Below are 9,467 nucleotides of genomic sequence, written 5' to 3' on the forward strand. Positions count from 1 at the left end.
GGGACATTTTCTTAATGATTGATACAAAAGAGCCCATCCCATTGTAGGTGGTGTCACCCCTGGGTTGTCTTAGTTAGGGTTTCTATTGCTGTGAAGGGACACCAAGACCATGGCAACTCTTATAGAGGAAAACATTTAATTGGGGTGTCTTGCTTACAGTTTCAGAGGTTCATTCCATTATCATCATGGCAGGGAGCATGGAGGTGCACAGGAAGGCGTGGTGCTGGCAAAGTAGCTGAGACTCTTACATCTTGCAGGCAATAGGAAATCGACTGAAATACTGGGCAGTATCCTGAGCATAGGAAACCTCAAAGACTGCCCCCACAGTGACAGACTTCCTCCAACAAGGCCATACCCACTCCAATCAAGCCACACCTCCTAATAGTTACACTTCCCAGAGATTATGGGGGTCAATAACACTAAAACTACCATATTCCCCCCATAAGTTTGTAACAATATCTAATGCAAAATGCATTTAGCCCAACTTCAAAAGTCCCCATAGTCAGCTGGGTGATGGTGGCACACGCCTTTGATCCCAGCACTTGGAAGGCAGAGGCAGGCCTGTGAGTTCGAGACCAGCCTGGTCTATAGAGTGAGTTCCAGGACAGTCAGAGCTGTTAAACAGAGAAACCCTGTCTCAGAACTGCCCCACCCGCCAAAAAAGGTCCCCATAGTCTAACACGGTCTCAACAATGTTTTAAAATCCAAAGTTTGAAGTCTTTTCTGAGATTCATGCACTCTCTTAACTATAATCCCCTGTAAAATCAAAATCAAAAAGCAGATCACATACTTCCAACATATGGATATACATTACCATTCCAAAATGTAGAGAAGGGATCATACCAAGGAAATACTAGACCAAATCAAAACCAGTTGGGAAAACTCCAAACTCTGCATCTCCATGTTTGATGTCAAAACACTCTTCAGATCTCCAACTCTGTTCAGCTTTGTTGACTGCAACACACTTCTTTCTCTCGGGCTGGCTCCACTTCCTGTTAGCAACTCTTCTTGGCAGATATCTCATGACTCTGGCATCTCTAACACCTTGGCTTCTCCAAGACAATCCCGGGTTCAACTTGACAGCTTCATGCAGTGGTCTCTGTAGGCCTCCATTCAGGGACACCCCCGACATATGCCTGACCTCAGCAGCTTTCCTTAGTCTCGGGGGCAAATTCCATAACCCATTTCTTCTATCCTTATCTGTAAAGCCAGAACCATGTGAAGACAGAGACTAGGGCAATCGTCTACAAGCCAAGGAGGAACCAGGACAGCCATCATCCATCAGAAACTTGAGTGGCAGCCAGGGGTTTGGGCAGATGCATCGAATCATGGTACACAGCCTGACAAAGACCTTATTTCAAGAGAAAAAGAGAAGGAAGATGGAAAGAAAAAGTGGAGGAAGAAGTGACCAAAATAAAAGAGGAAAAGGAAAAAGAGGGAGGTGAGGCAAAGAAGCTGAAACAGAGAAAGAATATGAGTAGGCACAGGAGGAAAGGGGGAGGAAGGAGGGGAAGAGGAGGGGAGGAGGAGGAAGAGAAGGTGAAAGCAGACACATAAGAATAAGAAGGAGGAAGAAGGGAACAAAGAGAAGGCAGCAGCTGAGGAGAGGGGCTAGGAACAGATTCTTCCACAGAGCCACAGAAACCACCGGCCCTGCCCACATCTTGGTCTTCAGATTGGAGCCAGCACACATCTTTGTTGTTTAAATGACCTGGTGAGGTCCTTTGTTAGGCCACCGAGGCACCAGAGCCCCTCCTGTAGCATTGCATCTACAGAGCCTCAGCAGCACAGCTCGTGTCCGCCTCCTGCAGTGGAGGCGGCATGGCCTTTGCCTCCACTTGCAGTCCTCAGGTGCTGGGACTCAGCACTAGCCCCCTAGTGACATGTCCAGGATCAGTGGGCCTCTGGTAGCATCAAATGACTTGGGCTGGGCCACCTCATCTGTGCACAAGGAACACACTGTCCCTCAGTGGGAGAGTTGAATGAAGCGTCTTTGTTTTCCAGAGGTGACTAGATCTACTGATTCAGAGGACCCTTCATTCCAGGGTCATGGTGGGCCAGGGCAAGCCAGGGCATAGGGATGTTTAATGAGACCCACCCAAGTCCTGAAGGACTTCCTTTTCCATGTTCCTTGGCATCAGAGCTGTGCAGAAGACTTTGGAACTCCGGCCCAGTGGACCCCAAGCTAGGGACAATGGTGAGTAGGACTCACAAGGCCAGCCACCAGCCTAGAGTATACATGCCGAGCCACTTCCTGACTGAGCAGTCAGATGTCACAAGCCCCCTGTAACATACATTCTTAGGTGCATGCTAGCCCAGCCCAAGACATGTTTGGCATTATTTGTCATGGTAAGCCTGGATGCTTACATGTTCTTTAAAACAAACAAACAAACACAATATTTTCAAGTAGTTAATGTTCAATTTTTTTCATAAACTCAGCCATCTGAGTTCTTTGAATATGAACATTTCAAGCCACGTTGTACTGTCTATCAGTACTTCACCCCTTTGGACAGCCAAGTTCTAGCTTGTGGATGTGTCACGTTTTATTTATCATTTGCTGACAGACTGACATGTAGGTTGTCCTCTCTTTTGACCAGAATGAATGATGATAGTATAAATATCTGTGTAGAAGTTTTTGTGGGGATATGATTTCATTTTTCTTTTATCTGTAGGGCTGGGGTGGAATTACAGGGTCACATAGTCTCCACCCCCCCCCACACACACACCTCTGTGTCTAGGCTGAGCAAGGTATCTCTCCATATAGAATGGGCTCCACTAAGTCAGTTTGTGCATTAGAGTTAAATCTTGGACCCACTGCCAATGCCTCATATATTGTCTGTCACACCATTGTCACCTATATTAAGGGAGAACACACAGCTTTTAATGAAGAGAGGCCATTGTCCTGCACCAGCTGAGTTTCAGCATAGCAGATGGTTAAACAGTATCCCAGAGATCCTAGGAGAACCACAGGGGTTATTCAGCACAATAGATGGTTAAACTCTGTCCCCAGAATCCCCCTGGTAGCATCTTGGAAGAACCACGGGATCCTGGAGTTCCAAAGATTCACCTATCAGCAACTTTCTAGTTCAAAAAGCAGTGGAGAGATTGCAGCTGGGTGTGGGGAGGGGGGTGGAGGAAGGGTGGGGGAGGGGGCAGTCACCTCAACTTCTACCTGCTCAAAGTGAGGATAGACTCAGAGGCTGTCCCCACTAACCCCCCCCCCAGTCCACCTACTGAGTAGGAGGGAGACATTGCCAGAGCGTCGTTCTGTGACAGGTGCTCCAAGCCTGCTTGGGAAAGGCATCGCTGTCAGCTGCCTCCCTGGGAGCAGGTGCCATCTTCTGGCTGGTGGCACCTCTGAGCAGTTACCATCTGCTGCCCAACAGAGTCTGTCTGGGACACCTGCTCTGAAGGCATCATGATTTGGCCAGTTTATGCCATGACTTCCAGGCCCACACCCAGTTCTCTCAGAATAACCTGTGTGGACAGAAATCTACCAGCAACTGAGGCTTTTCTGGTGCTGGGAGCTGGGTTCCTAGAGAAGTGGCTGAAGAAGGAGGTATCTACAGAGGAGCCCATCCTGTGTCCTCCTGACACCTGTCTCCATTTTTCTCAGCCCTAGAGCAGGGGCGTTTGTCATTTATATGCCGGGGACTACACAAGCTACAATCCATTTAGTCTTCCTGTTTCAGGACAGACAGGGGAATGTGCTAGCCAAGGCTTGAACTTTAAAATATCCCTGTCTTGTGTCAGCCCTCCACACACTGAAGTAAGTAGGAGGCACGAGATTTCTGTCCCCAAAGCACAATGCCCCAGTGTCCAGTAACTCAGTCACTCTTTCAAGAAGTCCTCCCTCTCCAGAAGGATATTGGGTGGAACAGAGGGACTTCAGTGGCACACATGTGGCCCAGAAAAAGACACCCAGCTTCCAGCAGTCAACAGCATATCAAGTCAGAAACTACCCCTGCAGAACCCCAAAGGAATGAGATCCAGCAGACCCCGAGGGCAGAGATTCAGTGTGTGGAAGAGGAGAGCACTGGGAAAAAAACAGCTTATACAGAGTTCCCCAGGATCGCAGGTCACAGGGAAACACCAGCCTGGCCAAGAGCAACCTCTATGCCCCAGGGTCCCTGAGTCCAGAGTCTAGGTGTTTGCTTCCCCTCCAGATGTAATAGAGTAAGGCAGAAGAGACCAGTTACTAGACACTGATTTAGTGACTTACTCAATACAATGCTTGCCCTGCCTATTTGCCAAGCATGACATCACTTGCTACCAAGAAAGTTATGGAGAAATAGCCCTTTGACTGCCAATACTCTTTGATAAAGCCTCACCTACTTTGCTGCCCCACCTCGTGGTTCTGGAGCATAAAATGGGAATTCCAACCAGACTGTGCATTAAGGCCTTTCAGAAGCCAGCCTTGCTTCAGTCCACCAGTGGCATCTCCTCTTTTCTGCTCTCGTCCGTGGCAGAACACCTGGACCAGCTCTTACCCAGCTCAGCCCTTTACACTAGGCCCAGACACCACACAGGAGCACTGTTCAGATCTACCACCAGGCCCTGGCCTTGCTGATCAGGTGGCTGATTTTGGATCTTCCACTCCTGGTATCAGGGCCATAAATAAGTATGAGCAATTCCCAGTCTCAAGGCAGAAGACACCCAGGTCAAAAGCAAGCCTCTTAAGATAAGCAATCAAGAATCCCAGCTTTTGAGCCCTTCTTATCTTCAGCTTGACCTTGTTGCACTGAGGAAAGTCCACATTGGGTGATGGACAGCTCTCTACATGGAGCTTGTTCTGGGGAGACCTAGTCAAGGCCAGGTTATAGAGACATTACCTTCTGGAAAGTTCAGTTGTGAGTTCTGGTCAAGATACCATCCACCCTAAAAACCCCACTTCAAAACAAAGCAACACCGTGCACCTTAGCATTTTAATCAAAAGCAAACCCATGTTTCTGCCAAATAGCAGAGCTGCAGCTTGGCTGGCCTTAGTCTAAAGAAGCCCAGAATGAAGAAGAGAGGCTCTGTCAGTCTGTCCTAAACAGTGAGATCAAGCAGACCACAGCTTATCTGGCCTCTGACATACAAGCTACACATACCTTCTCTAGGGCTGAGAGCTCATTGCATGTAGAACCCCATGAGCTCCAGCCCTCTGGGTTACATTGTTCCAGACTCTGAGCCAACAACATGAACTCCGGACCTGAATTGGACACCTTAAACCAGGAGGCTACCATAGCCTCTGTAAACACAATAGTTACAGAAAAGTAGAATAAAACATCTGCCATCGAATCGGAGCCCACAAGATGAAATTCTGATGGGTTCAAAGATGGGACAGGAAAAAAAAGTAACCCAATCCTCCCAATATAATATTAGAAGCCTAGCCAATACCTATCGCAAAAGGCAGACTGACAAAAGAAACACATAGCACAGTTATTAATGTTTACAGAGCCAGCCAAACAGGAAACCCATAGAAAGGGCTGCAGGTTGACACCTAAATACTTTGTGTGTGGGGGTGTGTAGGGGTGTGTATTGGGGGATGGGGAACAAGTGAGGGCTTGAAGAGCCATTGTAAGGCCGTAGGTGCTGTTGAGAAGAAATTGCTGGGAAGCACACAAAATGACTTGGGGCAAAGTTGCCCTGGGTTCTGGGCCTGCTGGTTGCTTTTCAGCCTTGTCCTTTCCTTGGTCAGTAGATTTTAAGTTGCTTGTTCGTTGTAGCCAGGGAAGTTCACTAAAACCCCTGTCTGCATTATTGAGGAAGAAGACCAGAGGAATCTCAGGACTGGGAAGGCAGGAGGCTGGCCATAGAGACCAGGTTCTGAGCTGTTCTCCAGCTCAACCCATCAAAGTGCCACACTCAGGGTATGTTGTCTGAGCCACCAAAATAGGAAAGACAAACAATAAAGTGGAATCACTATACTCAGGTAAAGAAGTCACCCTCCTCAGAGACTCTAAATAGATTTTAATGTTGCTACTGTGTCACACCCAGATGACTGACTGTGCCTGGGTCATTAGTGAAAAAGAGACCAACTCTCCCTGTTAAATTTGATGCCTGTCTTGTTTGTTTGTTTGTTTGTTTGTTTTCTGTGAAAAAAACAGAGTCTATTTCAGACAGAGAACATATGTGAGTGTGCCCACCCTGAACCCTCCTATGTGCCTGTGCTGGATAGCCACCTGTCAACCTGACAGAAGCCGTTACCTGGTTCAGAGCCATGGGCAATGTAACAGTGGTGTCCTGTCTTTTGGAGAGATGTTCAGCTAGTCATCCCTGTTGATCACAAAAGCAGGTGTCTGGTCGTCTCACCGGGGTTCACTAGTCTGTTGGAGTAGGGCCTGTACTTCTGTCCAAATGGCAATTCATTTCTCTCTGGTGTTATATACTCCAACTCACTCCAGTGTCTTTCCTTCAAGAGGAGAGCATTCTTGATTTGGGAGGAACCATCCAATCCCCACATCTACACAGATGCTATATAAGTACCTAGGGAGAACCTTAATTAATTAATTCAAGCTCTGAACCAGGTAGCTCCTGGATTTGAATAAGTATTGTTCTAGTTGTCCATTATCAATAGAAATATAGTTTGAATCAATTATCTTTATTACAATCAACAATGGTTTGTCAGTTATACAAGGGAAATGGTAAAGGGAATAGCTGTACTATGAGATTCAATCAGTAGACAGCTTAGAGAAATAGATTAGATATGGATTCTAGCAGAGAAATGGTGAGTTTGTGCAATGTTGCTGTCAGCCCTAACTATGCAACTTGCAGTGGAACAATCACTAAGGCCCTTCTGGGTTAGCCTGTTTTAGTCAACAAATTAGCTGAGAATTTGGGTATGGATGATTCCTTAGCTAGCCTTATGGTGGAGCTTACTTAGTATTTCTGTAATCATACTTCTTGAAGGCATGAGTCACCTTTAGGGGCTTTTAGAAGCTTCTAGATTGTTTGACTTTGGGGTAAAAGAGGGAAAGACACACTGGGTAGGAAGAAAGTATACGTGGAACATAGACACCTTTTCTGGAGACTGACTTCCTGTGCTGCTTTGTCCATCACAGATTTCCATGAAAAGTCCCTTTGAAAGCCCTGGAGCATATACCACCAAAATCTACCTTCCTCCCTCCGTCCTTCCCTTCCTTTCTCTTTCTTTCTTTTTTTGTTTGTTTTTGGACAGGGTCTCTCTATATAGCTCTGGCTGTCCTGGAACTTACTCTGTAGGCCAGGCTGCCCTCGATCTCACAGAGTTCTGCCTGCCTCTGCCTCCTGAGTACAGGGATTAAAGATGTGTGTTCTCATGCCCAGTTTCCCACCAGTAATTATTTAGATAATATTAAACCATCTAAGATTTGGGGCACCCCTTTTTGTTTCTTTATTATTTCTTTATATAGTAAGTCTTGTCACTTGTTATTAATGAGATTCCTGTCCTCCCAGATTTTTCTGAATCTATATACTACTCTCCAAAGGCATGGTTAGAGTTGGTATAGATGACTTTTTCTTTTAGGTATATTAGGGCTTGGTGGAGAGCAAAAAATTCAGAAGCTTGAGAAAATCATTTAGGTTTTCATGTCTGTCTTAGGTTTCTGTTCCTGGGATAAAGATTATGAGCAAAGGCAACTCAGGGAGGAAGGGTCTACTTCATCTTAGAGTTGGAGTTCACTGTGAATGACAGTCAAGGCAGGAACCTAGAGAAGGGCTGCTTACTGGCTTATTCTGTTTGTTTTCTTATACACCCCAGGACCACCTAACCAGGGGGTAGGATCACCCACAATTGGTTGGGCACCTCACACATCATTAATCAAGAAAATGCCCCACAAGTTCACCTACAGACTAATGTTATAGAGACATTTTCTCAGTTGAAGTTCGGCCACTGATTGGTTGCCTACATTTAGGCCATCCTGTAGGTACAGGGTCAAAGAGATTAGAAAAGAAGGTGGCTGGTTGTCTCTGGCCCTGTGGTCACGAGTTAAGACTCTAAAGACTGTTCCTCTGTTTATGCTTACAAACACATGAAAGGGTTTCTCAAGTATAAAACAAGATATTTCTTCAGCTTCTGGACAAGCTTGACCTTATCAAGGCACCATAGAAGGGGATTGGCTCTTCCAGGAGTTTGAGATAAAGGTCTCAGGTTTTAAAGGTTAAAGAGTCAATCTACATTCTACAGTAACCAGCTAGTCCAAAATTTTTCTGAGGTCTGTTATTTTTTTAATCTTTTAGATTTATTTTATTTTATATGTATGAATGTTTTGCCTGTATTACATGCATGCCTGGTACTCACAGAGGTCAGAAGAGGGCATTGGGTCCCCTAAAGCTAGACTTATGAGGGACTTCTGGGGGTGATTGTGTGATGAGAAACAAACCCAGGCCCTCTGTAAGAGCCACGAGTGATCTTAACCTCTGAGACATCTCTCTAGACCCATCTAAGACACCCCTTCAGCACTCTTTTTTTCTAGAAGGAAGTGGCAAGTTCATCATTCCCTCTGTTCATTCAGGGCCAATCTTCTTTTTCTCTTGATAATTAAATGTCCTAAATATGGGACTTTGTTTTCAATGAATTGTAATTTTTCTCTGAAGATTTTTAGGCTCTTTTGTTCCCTGTCTTCATTCCTCTTGGGATGTCACAGCAAGAGGCCATCCATGTACTAAATCAGGTTTGCCAGGAGGAAGCTCTCTACCATCTCTGGTTTTGTTGTTGCTTGTTTTACTTTGTCTGGGTTTTCCCATGTAGCCCTGGTGGTGTAGAACTTGTTATATAGACCAGAATGGCCTCCAACTCACGGAGGTCTGCCAAAGTTGTTTGAAAGAGTGTTTTCAAAATCTGTCCAAACAAAATTCATCTGTCAGTATTGCTGCTTCTTCTCCCACTCAAAGAAGAGGCCCTCGGCCAGAGGGAAATCTCCAATGTGTCTTTCAGGCCAATGATACTGAAGCAACGGTAGTCATATGGTATCTTATTGAGGAGATATAGAGTTGGATGACATGGCATGCTGAACTCCCTTGGTTCACTGCCCTAAGATCTTTAAGAACCATCATACTTTCTCACTGACAGACTGGGGTTTTAGATGGAGACATACAGAGCTTGAGGAGTCCACCTCATAACAAACCATTAATGATGGTTGTTGGTCCCTGTCTACCTTTAAAACATATGGGATCTTGCCCTCATCTTATTACTTCCCTTCAGGTTTTTAGGGTAATATGGATTTGGAGGACCTGTAAATACCCTTTATTTCTAACTTTGCTTTAGACTTCAAGAAAGATAACTTTTTCTGCTTACAGACTCAAAAGGCACCAATAACCACATGTGGTAGTTACAACTGATGCTCGAGCACTGGTCACAAAGGTCAGGTGATGTCTCCTCTCCTGCCAGTGCTGCTGGAGCATGAAGATACAATTGTCCCTGGTTCAGTGACCTGAAACTACACGGAGCCCAGAACTCAACCCCAAATCTTCCTCCACACTCAGTTTCTGGTGACTTCTGGTTC

Source organism: Cricetulus griseus, chromosome 2 (assembly GCF_003668045.3).
Source record: "Cricetulus griseus strain 17A/GY chromosome 2, alternate assembly CriGri-PICRH-1.0, whole genome shotgun sequence".
NCBI lineage: Eukaryota > Metazoa > Chordata > Mammalia > Rodentia > Cricetidae > Cricetulus > Cricetulus griseus.